The 19,481-nt window shown below is 40.4% G+C and overlaps 1 pseudogene; it reads left to right on the top strand.

Moving 5' to 3' along the window:
* Positions 1–8,875: 8,875 nt before the first annotated feature.
* On the top strand, positions 8,876–12,781 carry LOC118591846 (annotated as a pseudogene).
* The last annotated feature ends 6,700 nt before the right edge of the window (positions 12,782–19,481 follow it).

Raw genomic sequence — 19,481 nt, 5'->3', positions numbered from 1 at the left:
GAGCCGGGTTATGTCAAAAAGCTCCACGAGGGGGTCAAAAGTTTAGAACACTTTCAAGGCCTCATTTCAAGCTCAAGAAAGGGGGGAAAGCTGGAGACTGACAATTCTATTCTATGACAGAGTCAGCCATTCCTAGGACCTGATACCTTGAGCCAAACCTCTACACCATAAACACTAGGAAAAGTCCCTGGTTGGTGACTAACATCAGTGTACCAGAAGGTGGCTAGTCCTAAGACAGGAGGCTTCACATTTGGAACCTATCAGATGTTACTCTCTCTCTTCTGTGGACTGCTCCCAGTTTGATGCCTTTTTAATATCCTGTAATTGAGCAATTTCTTAAGTTCTGTGAGTCATTCTAGCAAGTCACTGAACTTGTGGAATTAGTGAACCCCAGATTTATAGCTTTCATATCAGATGATGGCCTGAATACCCCAAGCTTGAAGACAGTGTTTGAAGTGAATGGAGTCTTGGAGGAGGTTTCACATTTCACTTGTGGAGACTGAGTGAACTCCAGATAGTTAGGAGATTACAGTATAATAGTTAACATGAAAGAACCAAAATGATACTTTGCCTACACAATCTTCCTTCCAACACCCACACCCTCCACCAAACCAAAATACAAATGAGATAAATTCCAACAGAGAAACACTCTATAAAATGCCTGGTCAGTCCTCTTCAAAATTATGAGCCATGAGAAACAAAGAAGGTCACAGCCAATAAAAACCTAAGGAGCCATGATCAACTGAGTATAACGTGGCTTTCTAGGTAAGTCTGGAGCAGATGGAGGGCATTGTGGTGGATCTTTTTAAGTAATAATGCCTTGGTTTTTATTAATGTGTCAGTTTATTCATGTGACAAATTGTCATGCTAACATAAATGCTAATAAGAAGCAAACTCAAGCCAGGGAGCAGGACAGTGATCTTTACTACCCCGATGGCTTTTCTATCAATCCAAAACTCTTCTAGAAAATTGCAAAACACGAATTGCAGATGGGGAGAAAATCCTTGCAAGCCATATACCTGACTAACTTCTCATGTTTAGGATTTTTAACAGTACAAAGGCAAGCAGGTAGGCAGTCCTGTGTGAAACTGTAAACTGTGTGAGCACGCTTGTGACACAGAGGACAAATGACTACAAATAAGTGTACTGAGACCAGAGCCAGTTCTCCAGGACACCATACCCACCATACTGAGAGCAAAGAGCCACATGACACATGGTTCACTTGCTATGACACTTGTAAAATGCAAACTGAGGTGATGGGAGTGGGTTTGAGATGGCTGTGGGAAAGGCACAGCAGAGGTGTGTCCCTGCTGTCTGGAGCACCCTGTGTCTCACATGTGACTCAGAGACATGGAACTGCACATGTAAGTAATGATGGAAGAAAGTAAGTGAAGGATACATCTCTCTCTCTCTCTCTCTCTCTCTCTCTCTCTCTCTCTCTCTCTCTCTGTGTGTGTGTGTGTGTGTGTGTGTGTGTGTGTGTGTGTGTGTGTGTGTGTGCATATGTTCCAGAACTAGAAAGTATGCATAGGGATTAAAAAAAAAGAAGAAGAAGAAGAAGCTGAAAGGGACCCATGCATTCAAGATGGGATAATCTAACTAATAAAAGAGCATAATATATGTAAGCAACTAAAATGCATTGAAAAAGTAAGCTTCCATGAATTTGTAACGACATAAAATAAAGTGAGGGACCCACTGAATATCACAGAGAATCACTAGGAAATCCAGCAACAGAAGCAGAGGATCATGTATGTCTCTTTTCTTTTTCTGATGTAAATTGCATTCCAGACAGAAATAAAGCCTTTCTATAGATGATTCTATCAAAACAACATAAACAAGAGAGGAGCTAGGAAGCCATCATTTTGCCACCTCAAAGGAAATAACTTAGCCAACTGATAATTTTAATACTGGCAATAGAGCTGCCAGGATTCAGGAAATAGAAGCAAGTGAGCAAATAACAGACCCTGGAGGAAGACATTGTCTGGCTTGGATGTGGAGCTTTCCACTGAGTCACTGGTGTGAATTCTTCAGCACTTTATTGAGCCTAAATCTAATTAATCTTATCAATAAAAATCAGAATAAATTCTGAAAGATCAAAGAAGCAGGAGAGCAGCCACAGTTCCTTCCTTCCTATTCAGGTTCTCCAAAAGTGTCAAGATCCTGTCTCTGCCTTGCCTTATCACTTCCTGTTCCTCTCTGTACAGACCTACAGACCTCTATGGTTAACTAGTGGCTAGCTCTGCCCTTTGTCCAAACAAGCTTTATTTGTCAGAACACAAACAAAATATCACACAACACTTTATTGACAAGCAAGACAGAGGAAGCAAATAAAATATTTTGAAGGCTCATGAAAACATAGATACAATGGCATTGTGGTGCTTTAGTCACATTTATGAGGTGTGGTTGTTATTACCTGCATAAAGGCATTTTTCTCTAACTTTACAAATACATGTTAAGGTCTATGTAGGCAAAAGTAAATCCTCAGTGACAAAGTAGGTGGCCGATTCATTAAAAATATGATAAATTAATGATGTGTTTTTCAAAAAGTGGTAAACATATTGAGATTTCCAATACTGTGAACACGTTGGCTGAAATTATTCATCATTAAGAACTTTTAAAGCTTTTTGCACATGTATATGTCAAGATGTTCAATCTCGATGGAGTCTAAAATGATCATGGAAATAAATTTCTTGGCTTGTCTCTGAGAAACTGTCTAGCTTGGGTTAACTGAGGTGTGAAGACCCACCCTAAATGTCCTGCAGTGCAGAACTAGAGGAAAAGGACTGAGCACCAGCCTCTATCTCCCCTCTTCCTGACTGGGGACACAATGTGACCCACTGCTCCCTACTTCTTCTGCAGCCATGTCTTCCCTGCCGTGATGCATTGGGCCCTTGAACTCTTAAGGGCCTTGGTAAGAAACCCTTCCTTCCCAATAAACTCTTGCTTCCACAGTGGCTTTATTCAACTTTTTTTTTGTCACAGTGACTAGTAGCTAAGACACCTCACAATCCTTCATATTCTCCCTCTCATGGCCTCTTCCTGCTCCTATGACTCCCTTGTCCCTCTAGACAGTTTTGCGTCCACTTTCAGATCGTATGTGTATACATGACTTTATGGACCAATACAGAACCTTGGGCATGGAAAGCTAGCTTAGTGCTAAAGAACACCAGCTACCTTTGCAGCAGACTGCAGTCTGGTTTCCAGCATTCATTTCATGAGGCTCACAACAGCCTTTGTATCTCCAGCTCTAGGGGATCCAATGCCCTCTTCCCGCTCATGTGGGCACTGAACACAGATGCACACATGCTCTTAAGTTAAAATAAAAACTAAAATTTGAAATCTACAAGCCACAAAGAGAGAAAGCATATAGTTGTCTCCCTAAGATTTCTCTGAACTCAGATTGTCTCTGGTTGCATCTATTTTTCTGCAAACAACATGGCTTTATTTCTTTTTATGGCTGAAAAAAATCCCATTGTGTATATAACACCTATAGTTTAAATTCTTAGTTGTGTGATTAGTTTAAAATAGTCAAATTGAACTAATGTTTTAATGAGGTGTTTGTGGGTCCTTTTTTGTATCGATTCATTTGTCTGTTTGGTGAGCCATTATATACTTTGGTTTTGCACTCATCTAGTGAATAGAGTTGCTTTTAAAACTGAGAGGCTAGATTTATCTTAAATATTTAAAACATATGCTTGACATTAGCTGTAAATATGTGCATGTGAAATAGTTAAAAGTGATTGGTCCCTTCTGCCACTTTTATGGTAAAAACATATGTTGGGAATTACAAGGTATTAATACCTAACCATCTCTATAAAAATGTTTTTCCCCATAAACAAAGCCCAAGTAAATGCAGAAGGCTATCTAGGAGTTCTTATGTCTGATGTTTAGCCCATTGTTGTAGAAAGATGCTGTCTTTGTGCTACTACCATGAAATAACCAAGGCAGGTAACTTTACCAAGAAAAGAGATTTAAGCTAGGGAGATAGTCCAGTGGGTAAAAAAAACACACACTCGTTACAACAGTGGGTGGAAGATGAAGGCTGGAGGAGGTCAGGTCCTCTCAGGGGAGTATGTGCACCATTTCTGCCTTAGTGTACATCAAGAACAAGCTGTTCTCCAGCTGGGGGGTTTTCCTACAATTGTGTCAACTTTATTGGTTATTAGTTATCTGAAAAATTTTTGATCTATGTTGTAACCTGAGTCTTAGCTGAAACTATTAGTCAAAATTGTTGGAATATTCTAGAACTACTCTTAGCTCAAGTGACCTTTAAAAAAAATCCACAGAGAGTATGGAGAACTTAGATCAGAGGAAACCTGCGTGACAGTGGTCTTCTTGGCTCCTACACCCTGACTAGAGAAAATCCTGAGTCTTGCCAAAGGGACACTGTGTTCTAAGAAGATCTTTGCATCTTTGCATGTACCAGGTCTTGTTCTAAGAATTGTTGAATTAGTCTCTACAAGTCCAAAAACAGGATAAGCTCTTCCAGCCTGGACGTAGAGAGAAAAGGCTGGTGCAGATGGTGAGATTCATAGGTCAAGATGCAGACCCCACATTGCTATGAATGTACCAGTGACATTTTATCTTTTAACTTTCTGGGCAAAGGTGGGGCAGGAGGCTGACTGATGAGATTCTTAACACAAATAGCATGGGGGACAGGAGCTCCCCATGGCTCAGATGTTCAGCAAAGCCTCATGTCAGACAGAATCTGAAACTGATGAGGTAGTCCTAAACGCAAATGCTTGCATCAGGGGGGGGGGTGGGGAATAAAAAACTCAGTCAGCTCCATTCCCATTAACAATTTAGAAATGCTCGTCTATATAGAGCACTTGTGGAAAATAATTCACAACCTTGGGATCCCAGAATGTAGATTCCATCATGCTCTGTTACCATTACTGTGAAGGCAATACAAACCCCATCTAAGGGTAGAGCCATCATCTTATACCACCTGCTGTATTCAGTTCCAGAAAGGACTTCAGGAATGTGCCATCAACTAGAACAGATACAGGGCAGTATGCTCCTGCAGACATTCTGTCTGCAGTTTATGGCTCTTGAAGCTATCTAGATAATCCTGATGAGCAGTCCAGATAATCTTGTTCAGTGGGTTGTGGTTTCCCGCCAAAAGTACAATCCAATAGTTTCAAATGTGGCTTCGCATGAAAGTCTATATCAATAATTTCAAAAAATCACTTTGCCCCATATCCCTTCTGTTCAATCCCAAGCCTGTAATTCCCAGCTTGTGGTTTTTCTCTACAAAAACTCTCTATACCTGGGCTCTTGGCCACCCCCACATTTCCTTATGTATGTACTTGCATTGGAAACTGGCTCCTTGGTGGTCTCTGGAGGTTTCTTGAAATGGGTACAATCATCACCAAGCCCCAGCTCCAGGTCTGCTGTGGACATGCTTATATGAAGAACCAGGCAGGACCCAACTGACAATGACTCAGCAAAATGAGAAGCCACCTTTTCACCAGGGCATGGCATCTTTGTGATTTGGTTGTTAGGGTCTGCTTTACCTCACACTGCCTATCACATCCCAGATCATTGTGGACATGTGAACATGTGTGCACACTCTCAAGCAGTATCTATCTGTCTGTCTATCTATCTATCTACATATGTATGTGTATGTATGTATGTATATGCATATATATGCACATTCCCACACACATACACATACAGAGAGAGAGAGAGAGCGAGGAGGCTGGTCTCCAAATGAGTTTCAGTACCCGAGCTGTCCTCATTTTGGAGTGTGGGACTCCTGCGGGCAGCACAGCCATTGTTCATCTTCTTCTGGATATTCCTGTAGAACTGTGAACCTGGGCTGAGCTTGGCCTTGTCTTTGTCCCATCTCACTACCCAAGTAGGATTGCCAGGCAAAATATGGGACACTATATTTGAAGAATGAAAAAAATTATATATTTCCCAAATATTGCATAGAACTAACCTTAACTGGAAAGGAAGGCATTTCTCTGATTGGCCCCCAGTCTGTGGCTATTAGAGGAGATAGAGGTATCTGCTAGGTCAATATCTAAAGCCTTTCTGGGACCACTTGGCGCCCTCCAGATTACCGGCCAAGTTCCAGAAATTAAAAGCAGATGTGCTCCCAAATGTGACACTGCTTGTTTGTAATTATGATGATCCTTAAAGACTCTTTATTGAGCCTCAAATTGAAGTTTAGTGAACAATTGTCCCAAAATGTGGGGTTTCCCACGCTACATATCACAAGAAAAACTCAATTCAAACTGAGTCACTCCAGCCTGTTGCCATGACTACAACATCCTGCAATTAGATGACATGGTCCTTGCTGTATTTATTATAAGGACGTTTATAACCTCTTGGAAGGAAATTGTTAACTTCCTTTTTATTTAGTCTTACTTGAGATAAGCAAACCCTTGGAAGTCTGGATAATGTTGAAGAGAAAGTCGATTTCTTAGAAGCTTTGAGCTGCAATCAAACCTCACAGAGCTCCTTCTGTGTGGAGAGTGCTTACAATGCCAACCTTAACCATTCCCCACTCATTTCCTGCTTTGAGCTTGAGAGCACTGAGGTGTGTTTACTTCATTATCTTCCATATTGCCATCTAAAAGAATGAACTAAGGTTGTTTTAACACCGTCATAATGACTTCTCTCTTTTTTCTTCATCACTTTTACTCTTTTGGTTGCTGCTACTTTGGAGTTTCTGTTCTATTTTCTAGTTCATGGACTGACCAGCTAATGGGAAAACATTGGGTTTAGTGATTCAACACTATAATTCCAGCAATCTGACACTAATGATATTTTTTTCATGCTAAGTGATTTTGTGTGTGTGTGTGTGTGTGTGTGTGTGTGTGTGTGTATGTGTGTGTGTGTGTGTGTGTGTGTGTGTGTGTGTATGTGATCAAATCAAGTGGTTAACATGTTCAGTGGAAGTTATGCACTGGGTAACTGTGTTCAAGTTCTTGGGTAGAATTTGCATTCAAATATGAACTACACTAAGGCCAATTTTATAGCTGGGAGAATTAAGGCAAAGCACTTTTAGATCCTTACAGTATTACAAGTATCCCTTTTGTGTGATATAAATGCCAAAATATAACCTAAATAGAATTTTGGACTGTTTCTTAATTACACCAATGCTGGTCTGTAACACAAAAGTTTCTACTGAGTTGAGTTGTGTCAAATATGATGAGTATCCAGCTTTGGACACATGAAGATGTATGAACATCTCCCAGTGCCACTCAGCACTTCACTGCCCTGTCACACAGGTATAGACGGACATTTCTTTCCAGCCTGTCACACAGAGGCTTAATATTAATTATAAATGATCAGCCAATAGCTCCGGCTTGTTACTAGCCAATTCTTAAATTTGAATTAACCCATATTTTTTATCTACATTTTATCACATGGCTTGGTACCTTTTCTCAGTACATTGTGCCCATCTTGCTTCTCTCTACATCTTCTGCAGGTGACTCCTCAGACTCCACCCTTCCTCCTCCCAGCATTCTCAGTTTGGTTATCCTACTTAACCTTATCCTGTTCAGCTATCAGCCAGTCAGCTTTCAGCTTCTTTATTAAACCAATCACAGCAACATATATTCACACAGTATAAAGGAATATTCCACACACAGGCTCATATTGCACTTCTAAAATAAGTTTTAGAAATTGATGTTTTTCTGGAATACTGATAAAAATCTGCATGAGAAGGAGATCTGTGGCCAAGGGATACCCTCCATGAAAAACAAATAAACAAATTTTGATGTTCTAAGATTGTCAGCTTTTTCTTAGAAGAACACAGTAACACTGCATAACAAGTAATCCCAAACAGGCATATAAACAAACTCTTTGATCTACTCATGGGTTCATGGCCTAGGAACACAAATACATCAGGCACGGTTACCTGTCTATGCCCCATACCCTAGGATGGATGATGGGGGAGAGTGTGGTGAAAAGACCCTAAATGAGAGGGAGAATCACTGGCTGGGAGATAAAGGCTCTCTGAGGGCTCCTGTGTGAGGAGTTAAAGACTGGAATTATCACTAGAAGGACCTACTCCTGTGCTCTCCAAAAGATTGGTTTCTCAGAGATAGGTGTATTCTGCATTGCTGGATTTCTTCCAAGGCACCCAGTGCTTCAAGCACAAGTTTTCAATGTCAAAGTCACAGCTTTATCCATTTTCAGCTTGATTTAAGAATGCAAATTTCATTTTGTCCATATTCCATAAATACGTTGCCACAGCCACGGCACAACCTGCCCAGAGTCAAGGCAATAAGCCTCTTCTCCATTGGGGGGAGAACTTTTATGCTTCAGAAAACCAGAAGGAGAGAAGCTGTAATTGGGTGTCAGGTCCCACCCTACCTGTCAAACAGTCCTAAATAGGGGAATGAGGATTGAGAAAAAACAGATAGGAAAAACAGAGACATAAAAGAAAAGACAAAGACACAGAATAGGTTCAGGAGTGCTCTCAACCAATACCACAACAGCTCTGAGTTTGTTTCTCACAGCATTTTTATACCCAAAGCAAGTGGGGGCAAAAGACTCCTCTCAAAGACACCATGGTTCAAGGAACAAATAAGCATAAATACCTCCTTAATTCTTAAGACATCTGGCAACCACATCTTTGGTCATATACATCCTGTTATCCAGCCTTGAGGAATAACCAACCAGGCCTTTGGCCAAATATCCTGTTATCTAGCCTTAGAGAGAGCAAAGACAAGCTTGAACTCTCTGAACTTGAGGCAAGATAGAATCAAGCCAAAAGCCAGAGTCACTGTGGACTCTCACATTTGGGCCCATCTCCAGATGTAAAAAATGACTCTCAAAATATAAACAGCCATCTTTGCTCATCATACTTGATACAGGCCTATGTCCCATCTAAATAAAAGCATTCTTCACAGGCAAGATGAAGTTCACTATCTTCTTCCCTGCCTCCAACTGTCAGAAATTCATTGAAATGGGCGATGAACACAAGCTTCCTACGTTCTATGAGAAGTACATGGACACAGAAGGGGCTGTTGGTGCTCTGGGTGAAAAGTGGAAGGGTTCTGTGGTCCAGATCATTGGTGGGAATGACAAACAAGGTTTTCCCATGAGGTAAGGCATTTTTACCCATGGTAGAGTGTGCCTGATGTTGAATAAGGGGCATTCTTGTTATAGACCAAGGAGAACTGGATAGAAGAAGTGCTAGTCTGTTCGAAGATACATTGTGGATGCCAATCTGAGTGTTCTCAACTTGGTTATTACAAAAAAAAAAAAAAAAAGGAGAGAATTATATTCCTGGACTCACAGATAATACTGTGCTTTGTCAGTTGGGACCTAAAAGAGCTAGCAGAATCTGAGATCTTTTTAATCTCTAAAGAGAGACCATTTTCCTACTATAGGAATGACTCTCATTGATTCCAGGTGACAATACCGTTTTAGAGAAGCCATCCAAGTGGGATGTAGTTTCTCCCATTATAGATCACTAGCGGGGGACAATTAACATGCACCCTTTTAACCGTGTTTAAAAGAATACAGTGCTGTGTGTCTTCTTAATGATGTGCAACCATCATTCTTACCTGCCATGCCTTTTCCCCTCTTCCTAAACTAAAAACCAGCACCCCACCTTTCTTCCTGATACTTCTGTGGATATCACTGGTCTAGTTACTCTGTGAAAGTAGAGTTATACAATATATAAATCTGTCTGTGATTATCTGGTTTTGCTTGGAATAATGTTTTCATGCAACCTGTAGTGCACCACATAGCAGTATTTGTCCTTAAGGCTGGGCAACATTCTACTGTGTGACAGGGCCACATTTTATCTGCTCACTGTTGGTAGGAATCTGTCCTCACTCCTGCACATGTACAGCTTGGGGTCTTCCATCTTACATCATTAGGGGGCATTGGTGACTATGTGGTCATGTAATCGGTGCCTTAAAAAAAGCTGGAAGCAGACCCCCACCCTCTCTGTCTGTTCCTTCTCTGCTCTCTGCTCTCTGCTCTCTGCTCTGCTCCATCCTCCCAAGCCTGGCTCCCCTCTCTCTCCCCCACTCCTTTTCCAACCTAATACAGTTCTAAAATCTACCACTGGGTTCTGTTGTGACTGTATCCTTTCCACGTAGTAACCAGCGCTGCAAACAGTGCCATTTACCTATCAACCATACCACCCATAACTTGGGCTACTTCCAGCTTTGGGATATTGTAAATGATGTTGCCAAAATTATGGTGTATAAATAGCTCCTTAAGACCTTTCTTTTGGTATACTAGGGTATACCCTGAAGTGGAATTTCTGTAGAACTTAGTAATTCTATTTCTGTTGTTAGAGAAATTACAACACTGTTTTCCTCAATGACTACACTGTTGGACATTCCCATAAGCAGAGCATAAGTGTTACAATTTCCTTACTTCTTTCCCAACACTTGTCATTCTTTCTCATTGGTTTTGTTTCAACAGCATCCAGCTCTGTGGGTACAAAGAGACATCTTATTTCAGTTTCAACTTGCTTTTCCCTAATAACTGTGATGGTCAGTATCTCTTCTTGTACCGTGTACTCACATGTTTTCTTTGGCAAAATGTGTTGCCAATCTCTTTGCCCCTTTGTTAGTGATGCTGAGTTATAGAAGTGTTTGTGTTTTATGGATTTCAAACTTATATCAGATGTATCACTTGCAAGCACTCCCATTCACTCTGTTAAAACTATATTTTGACCCAATGAAGATTTTAGCCTGGATGAAATCTAATTCAACTATTTTTTGTTTTGTTTTGCTGCATATACTTTTGGTGTCATTGAAAAAATACAATAGAAAACATAGTTATCAAATGAAATGTCATAAAACTTTATATTGTCTTCTAAGAGGTTGGAGATTTGGGGTCTTATGTTTAGGTATTTGATCCGTTCTGAAGTGATTTTTATATATGAGATATAAAGGTCCAGTTTTATTTCTTTCCTCTGGATCTCCAGTTTTTCAGCATCACATATAAATGTGGTTGTAATTGTGGCCACAGAGTCTTACTCCACTCCGTGTATTTCTTCTTTTGAAATGCACTCTCCCACTGCAGTTACCATCCAGTTCATCGGTCTCCCTTGAAGATGGACACTGCTGTGTGACAAAATCAAGCTAACAATGTATGGTGTGAGCTTCAAGAAGGCTGATTACAGAATGCACTCTGTGAGAGTAAACTCTCTGTCATTCACCTTCCAACTGCATTCAGCCTAAACACTGAGCAAAATGACAGGAGACCCTGGGGGTAATGAAACCACAGAGAATCAAGTAAGAACCATGTACATGAAAACAACATGAAGCTGTGATACTCACACAGTGTCTGTCATCCTGAGACACACTTATGGTTGGTGGACATGAAGCTCTTTCCATTTTTGCCATTCTCAAGCCTCTCTTCCTGCTGGGCAACTGACCTACCAGTTGTGAATTCTTTATAATGCACTTGTGGAAAACGTGCAATTGCCTGAATTTAGGCACAAGCATGCCTCAGTGAAATTGTCACTGGTCCAGTTCTCAGGATCACCTGGCCTTGAAGACTCCCTGCTCCTGTGCTCTGTCCTTTCTTACATTCATCTGGGGCCACAGGAAACCAACAGTCTCCTGTTTCTTCATCGCCATAGGTTAGTTCACCCTTTACAGCATTTTGTATAGAAAGATCACTCAGTGCGGGTTCCTTCACATCTGGCTCCCCTTGCTTCACATAAAGATTTTCACTTCTGTCTCTGATGAGGAAACCAAGGTTTGTTTCTCTCTAATGCTGAGCTCTTCCATTTATTTCTTCCTGGTTTTTATTGATTTGGTTTTCTGAGACTGTAGCCCAGGCTGACCCGGAACATGATCCTCCTCCCTTTGGCTCCTTAGCACTGGGATTACAGTTCTGCACCACAAAAACCAGCTCTATTTGCAGCTCACATAAGTCCAAGGATAGCTACCCAAGGAGCCTAACTCATTTGTAGGTGACAGCATCACAGGCAGTGTCAAAAAGTTGCTCATCTCTGAAACCCATAATTAACCTCTGGAGGACAGCATGGTTGTAATCTCCCCTAGTGTGATACAGATATCCTGAACAGAGCAGTGAGCCCTTCCCCAGAAGAAAAGTTCTTGAGAGAGGTTCACTCTTCTTGATATCCATTCCACAATTTGATTACCATAATGTAAAATTCACAGTATTTAGTGTAAGAAATAAGTCAGTGTCTTATATAATAATAAAAAATATATGTGATATATAATAAAATAACAAGAAGAAAAAAACAAAGATATTTGCTTCATATATAGGTTATAGGTTGCTAATAAAGGTGTGTTTATAACAATATAAGGAAAGATACTCATGACAGCTCTAATAGTTCTCATTTCTTCCAGTTGGCAGCAGGGACTGGCCTTTTTCTACCATTTCTCTGTAATTCTGAATGTTTTGGGGGAGCTCTTCAGTCAGAAGATGACTTAGAACTTTATTCATGAAGGGTCTGGCCAATCATAGTCCTCTCTGAATGAACTTGTAGCTTTCTACCTACCTTAATCTAGGGACAAGATAATAATAAGATGCCCCCCTCCCCAAAGGGATCATCTGAATTCCCAGACATGCTCTTCTTTGGCTCCTTTGTGAAGTGACAGCCCTATTTCTCCCTGGTGGCCCAGATCCATCACCCTAGCTAGGACTACAATAACCATAGACTTGAGAACTTCAAAGAGGCAGAAGGGTCATTTTAACACTTAATTCAAAAGAATATGTTGCATATCCTAGTAAGAGAATTCTTCTCTGGGGAACTGAAACCTGTATTTATCATATATTTGGGCCATGAGAACAAATTAGGCAAAGTTTACTAAGATAATTAGAGGTGATAATGAATAGACCCCTCCTATTCCCAAACCTTGATTCCTGGACTCCTGAACCTCAGCTGGAGGAGAAACAGTATCATACACTAAATGCTGACTCTGAGTATATACACTAGTTATAACATCTTGTCCACCTCTGTACCTGGAGTTTTCTCCAATCCCACCTGGGCCCACAGCCGCTCAAACCCAAGTAAACACACAGAGACTTATATTACTTATAAACTGTTTGACCGTGACAAATTTTTTGCTATCTAGTTCTTATATCTTAATTTAATCTATTCTTATTAATATATAAGTTGCCACATGGCTCTTGGCTTACTGGTATCTGTACATTTTGTTTCTCATGGCAGTGGTGGCTGGTAGCATCTCCTGACTCATCCTTCCACTTCCTAGAATTCTCCTCTCTGCTTATCCCACCTGTACTATACTTCCTGCCTGGCTACTGGCCAATCAGCATCTTATTTATCAATCAATCAGAGCAATACATTCACAGCATACAGAAAGACATCCCTAGCACTGTGAGCAGACTCCCTCCTATTTCCAATCCTTGATTCCTGAACTCCTGAACCTTGGCTGTAGGAGAAACAGTATCATACATTGAGTGCTGACTCAGAGTATATACACTAGTTGTAAAGTCTTGTCCACCTCTGCAAAGGTTTTCTACCTGGCTTGTGCTACTCTACCATTCTAGTAGACCAGCTGCCTCAGAGTGGTGGAGAGCATGACAAAAGACTTGTGAATTCAAAACATAGGCATTCATTGTTACATTTCATTGCTGTGAATTGTTCTCCTTGGTCAGAAGTAGTGCTGTGTAAAATATCATTCCCAGGGACAAAATATTTGTAAGTGTGATAGATTTGGAGAAAGTACTACATGTCCAGTATACCTGTAATTGAAAAACAAAACATTGTTCCCTTCATGATGGAAGTTGCCTAGTATAATCAACCTATTATCAGTTGGCTGGCTAACCACCCTAGAAGCTATACCAAAGCTCAATATTCATCTCAGCTTCTCATACAGTGTGTACCCAGTACCAGTATAGCCAAGTTGGTCTCAATGACTGGAATTCCATTTGCTGAGTTCAAGTATACTTACCGGGCCAAGGACACTTGATATGACCATGAGAATTAAACTAGGCCAGTTAGGAGGACCACAGCAAGACTGAGGTGGTGACAATTTTAGTAGAAGTAATCAGAATTTTTATACCTTTATCATAAACAGAACATAATGGCAATTGCCAGGATCAATACAATTGTAGTTGGTGGGATATAATGATGTTTGCAGATCTTACAGGGTACACAAGATTAATGCCTAGGAGCAATTGCCCTGTCAAGCTTCCATGTTTGCTTGACTTCTGAGGGAAATACAGTGGACTACAGAGAAATACAGTGGCCCAAATGCTTCACTGCTTGAGGGAGTGTGTTGGTCTCTCAGGAACAAGAAGCTATGTGGTTCCCAGGAGCCATGTACTCTAACCTGAAAAACCTATGATGCATGCCTCTCAAGACAGCTAGGCCAGACCAACTCCATGGTTCCATGCACATGTATAACTTCCTTCCCTGCCATCATAACTACTGTGTTCATGAACCCATTGGGTGGTTCCAGAGATGGCTGGGGAAGGAAATGAAGTCTTCTGGAGAATGGGCCATCCTATCAACTTGATGATTAAAAATCCTCTTTTCCCATGGGGAAATGCAGTAATCATATAACAGGAATAAGGACAGGATTTGACTCTTGGAAAAAAAAATTGTGAGACTTGATACAAATCTCAACTGGTACTTTAAAAAATAAAATGTACTAATTCCAAATTTTTTTCAGTACAGAGTAATAATATCCCCAGAAGCAGAAAATAAGCCTTATGTATCTGCATCTCTCAGAAGGGTCCTGAGCTGCCAGGTGGAGACCTGGCTCCCTATGGACTCTATCATTGTTTTCTTCCTTGGCATGCATTCACCACTCCTAACTGTAGTTTCCCTCTTCCAAGCGAAGAGCTTGGGCTCTAGGTACCTAATGCTTATTTCATCTTGAATATAGCACACATCTACCCCACAGCTAATTTTTAACAATTCTTAAAGTATCACCTCTCTCTATTATGACTATAAGCAAAGCAACACACATGTTTTCTTGGAAGACCTCATAGGTCTACAGGTTGGTTATCACAGACTTTAGAATATGAATCCTCTCCAGAGTCTGAAAAACTATGGGTTTAAGTTTTCTCCTTTTTTTCCACAGGGTACAGGGAAAATCTTATGTGGAGAAAAAGTGTTTTTCTAGAAATGTCATCATTCCATTTTCACTTAAGAACAACAACAAAAATAAATAAATAAATAAATAGATAGATAGATAGATAGATAGATAGATAAAAATAGAATATAAAACTGCTCTCCATGCTGCTCTCCAAAGCTATGGCAGAAATCTTTGTCTCATAAGCATCACACAGTGCTGGATGTCTGGAAGTCTGTGGCCCTCTACAAATCCCTCTATAGAACTCAGCCTTGTCATGCTGTTCCTTTTTGGATGTCTCAGGAAGCTAGACATGCCCAGCCTCATCCTGAACTACCAACAACATGGATGAGGGGAGTTGGATACAAAATCTTTCCAGAGAACAATGTCAACAAATAATTCATCCTCTCTTTAAGAAAAGCCAAGTTCTATTTATAGGACAATCATGCATTCTGAAGAAAGTGCCTGCAGGTTGTAAGGATTACAACACACATTCTTAGGAAGGCTTATGGTTCTTACACTGTGCCATGAAGTAGCTCCTCATTGTGTTCAACCAGTTTGCACTAAACAGCTTCTGATTCTCTGTCCCTCTGTGAGGTGCTATGGATTCAAAGTCCAATAATTTCCTAGTTTTTTCCTTTGGAGAAGTTCTTTGCTTCTTCAATGACTCGACAATAAATTGATCACAATATAACCTCATAAAGATGAGTATCATTTGCTCCCACAATTTGTTAGCAGTAGGGGAGCCAGGGGACCATAACTGAAATAAAGAAAGTCTTGTCTCTGGCTTCATCTGCTGTGACTCTAGTATATCTAGTGTCTAGATCCTGGGTTTACTAGCTTTGTTGGGAATTATGAGTGGGTTTCCCTGATGACCTGTGAACCTATTCCTATTGCACTATACTGGTCCTGTGTGTTCTGCATGCCTCTGTGGTTTGCTCTGACACAGCCACATTCTCCCACAACAGCATAAGATCATCCCTGATTGGCTAACTGTAATCTTTTTCACAGATGTGCATAGGCATTCTGACAAGAAACAAGCACTGGTGAGTCTAGGACATGGTCTTGAATGAAAAATGAGGACATGACTGTTCCTAGGTATAGTTGAGGAGAACCTTGTATTGTAGATATGAGGGAGAACAGAGCCAGAAGCATCTGGAAGGGTCCAGACTGAACAGGGCCAGCAGAATAGACTTGACCATGAGATAGGAGGTGGGGTAGGGAGAGAGTGAGAAAGGAAGAGAAGAGAGGGGTGGCAAAGAAGACCAACAGGGCAAAGAGAAACAAGAGGAGAATAAAGAGCATGTAGCCAAAATGGCTGAGTTATATAGGAAACAGAGAAGCTCCTGGGCTGGAGAAGTTTAGAGTAGGGGCAGGTATGACAGCCAGGATGACTCTGTAACAAGTACTCTGTAACAGGAGGGATTGAGGAAGCCTAGAGGCTAGCATAGACCTTGATATGCTAATATGCACAACAGCCATAGGTTGATGGATGAGCCATTTGTTCTTTTCATCAGAGATCAGGAAAATGACTCCTTTTAGCAAAAAAGAACTGCCTTCTTAAGTTCTTAAGATAATTCTGGCTTTCGTCTAAATGCCAGACTTTGGAAAAAGGAATTTCTTGGGACCTAACAGGTGTAACTGTGGATCTAGAAGAAGCAGAGGTTATCCAAGTTGTCCTGGGTCCTTGTGCAGATGTGTTCCTTAGGCCTCCATCTTGGACAGTGTCTTTTATATTGCCATAACATAACACATGAGTTATAACAATATATAATAATTATAATAAGTTATTGTGCTAGGATATGATAACTGAGACTATAAATACTGGAAGTTCATTTGGTTATGATTCTGAAGATTAGGAAAACCATGTTGTCTGTACCTGCTTGGCATTTCTTGGAGGCTTCTTTCCATACCATGATGTGTCAGAGGACACCACAAGACAAGAATGGGCAAATGTCCTGGCTTTGACCTCTGTTCTTCTTCCACTGATAACATCATAGGGGGCTTGGTATCGTAGACTTCTCTAATTCCAACCACTTTCCAAAGGCTCCTCACCAACTACTATGTACATATAAATTTGGGGATTTAGTTCACAACACTTTGGGGGCGCATGTTCAAGGCACAGTAGTAGGTAAGTTATTAAGCTATTCTGACAGAGTTTTATCTTCAGTAAGGAGAAATACACATTCTGTTTCAGAAGAATATTGTGAGAATTGGCTGAAGTAGCTAATGGAGAGTGTTTATGTATCTATAGACTAAGAACATATATTGGGCACCTCCTCTGAACCTAGCAGGTCTAAAGACAGAGCTCTCCTCTGGGTTTACATACACTAAGTTTTTTTTTTATCTTCCAGTCAAGACACTCTATGGTAATCACTCATCCATTTGACTATATAAATTATATAGATTTGTGCCACTCCATTTCTTTAGAACTTTCACAATGGCCACCATTTGTGCATCTTTTCAAAACCAATCCATATGAAAAATTCTGAGTTAGGCTTGGCCCCTCATCGATGAATCTTGGAGTTTGGCCCTTCCTCCTCTCCATCTCAGCAGTTCCTTCTTCCAGTCACTGGACAGCAGTTTCTCAAGTGTCCTTCATGGATGGCCTCCCTCAGTTCCCTCAGTAGGTGAGTGACTATCATCTACAGCCTCTTAATTTCCATACTTATGCTGGTAAAACAAGCAACCTCAGTCCTGTGTTAGCAAAAATATACCAGTTTGGATGCTATACCCCAAACTTTACACCAAGGGTTATTTAATCATGGTAAGGGCATCAATATTAGTTCCATATTCTGAATCAATTAGAAGTGTACAACACAGTGTAATTAGCTGTGAATATGATTCTGGAGTGAATGCATGATATTCTTATCCATTTACCCAGGGATAGGCTTTGGGGATGTTTTCACATCTTCTCTGTTTTTAAGAACGCTTCTATGGATACACTTACATAAATATCAATATCCTGATTTCAAGTGTTTTGAAATTCCAGAATTCCCAGAAGTGATACTGCTGGTTCATAGACCTCTATGTCAACTTTTTGCTCAATTTCCATGCCTATTTCTGTATCATTTTGCCACCCAAAAGTCATCACCAAATATCTGAGTCACACTTCTTCATAACAGTTTTTCCTTCATAATAGTTACAGTAAGAGGTTCAAGGTAGCCTAATTATGCCTTTGATTTGTTACCTTAGTATAGATTCGGTGCAGTCCCTTGATGACATTTTTCACAGAAACAGAAAAAAATCCTAAAGTGTGAGACTATGAATAACTGAAGAAATCATATATAAGAACAAAAAGCTGGGGGAATACCACTTACTCATCTCAAAATACATTACAAAGCCACAGTGTTAAACAGTGTGATTCATTCTCTCTCTCTCTCTCTCTCTCTCTCTCTCTCTCTCTCTCTCTCTCCCTCTCACACACACACACACACACACACACACACACACACACACACACACACTCAATATATCAATAGAACAGAATAAAGAGTCCAGAAGTAAAAGTATGTATAACAGACTGATGCATCTTTAACAAGTGTAGCAAGACTATAGTAAAGTCTGTTCAATGAACAGTTCCTAAAATGCTTAATGTCTCTGTACAAAAGAATTAAACTAGACCCTAATACAACAACAAACAGAAAATTCAAACCAAAAAATTAAGACCTCAAGGCTACAAAGCTCCCACCAAGAAACATGGAGGAAGTCATTATGACCTTGATCTGCAATCAGTGGTACTTTCTTGGGTATGACAACCAAAGTGCAGAAAACAATTGTGAAAACAGATGTGAACTATAGTGGGTATTCATTCCACCTATGGCCAAGAGGAATACCCACTACAGAGAACCTTCCAAATGCTGTGATCCTTTAATAAGTTCCTCTTGTTGTCATGTCCCCCAACCATAAAATTATTTTTGTTGCTACTTCATAACTGTAATTTTGCTACTGTTATTAATGCAAATTCTATAAAAGTCCTACAATTAATACAACAACAGCAAAAAGGCAAATAAGTCAATCACAACCAGCCATAGGCCTTGACAATTCTCTCTCCCCAAAGAGATACAGCTACAGCTTGCAGGTGTGCAAGCACAGGGAAAAGGTGCTGAACCCTAGGTTGTTTACAACTGAACCCTGAACCACATGGATGTTTGCTAAGCCCAATGTTTTCTAGAACATGTTTACATCTCTGCCTGGCCTCTGCTTCCTTTCAGACCTGCTTGGGGCCCTTTCATTTGCTGTCATAACACAGTTCCCTGGGAAATTGCTGGTGAAATGCACTCTGCAAAACTCCTGACAGGGACACTTCCCCAAAGTCTAACCCTAGAATCATTGGGATGAATTTGTAATACTGGTTTTAGGTTTGGGGGAAAAGGCAAGAATATATAACCAGATATTTTACTTTCAGAAAAAAAATGAGAAAAACTTCTTTGTTTGGATTTTCTATTCAAAGTGGGTGTCACTGGAAAGGTT

Source organism: Onychomys torridus, chromosome 10, assembly GCF_903995425.1.
Source record: "Onychomys torridus chromosome 10, mOncTor1.1, whole genome shotgun sequence".
In the NCBI taxonomy this organism is placed as follows: Eukaryota; Metazoa; Chordata; class Mammalia; order Rodentia; family Cricetidae; genus Onychomys; species Onychomys torridus.
The sequence above is the reverse complement of the archived record's forward strand: the minus strand, read 5'-3'. Positions and strand labels throughout refer to the sequence as shown.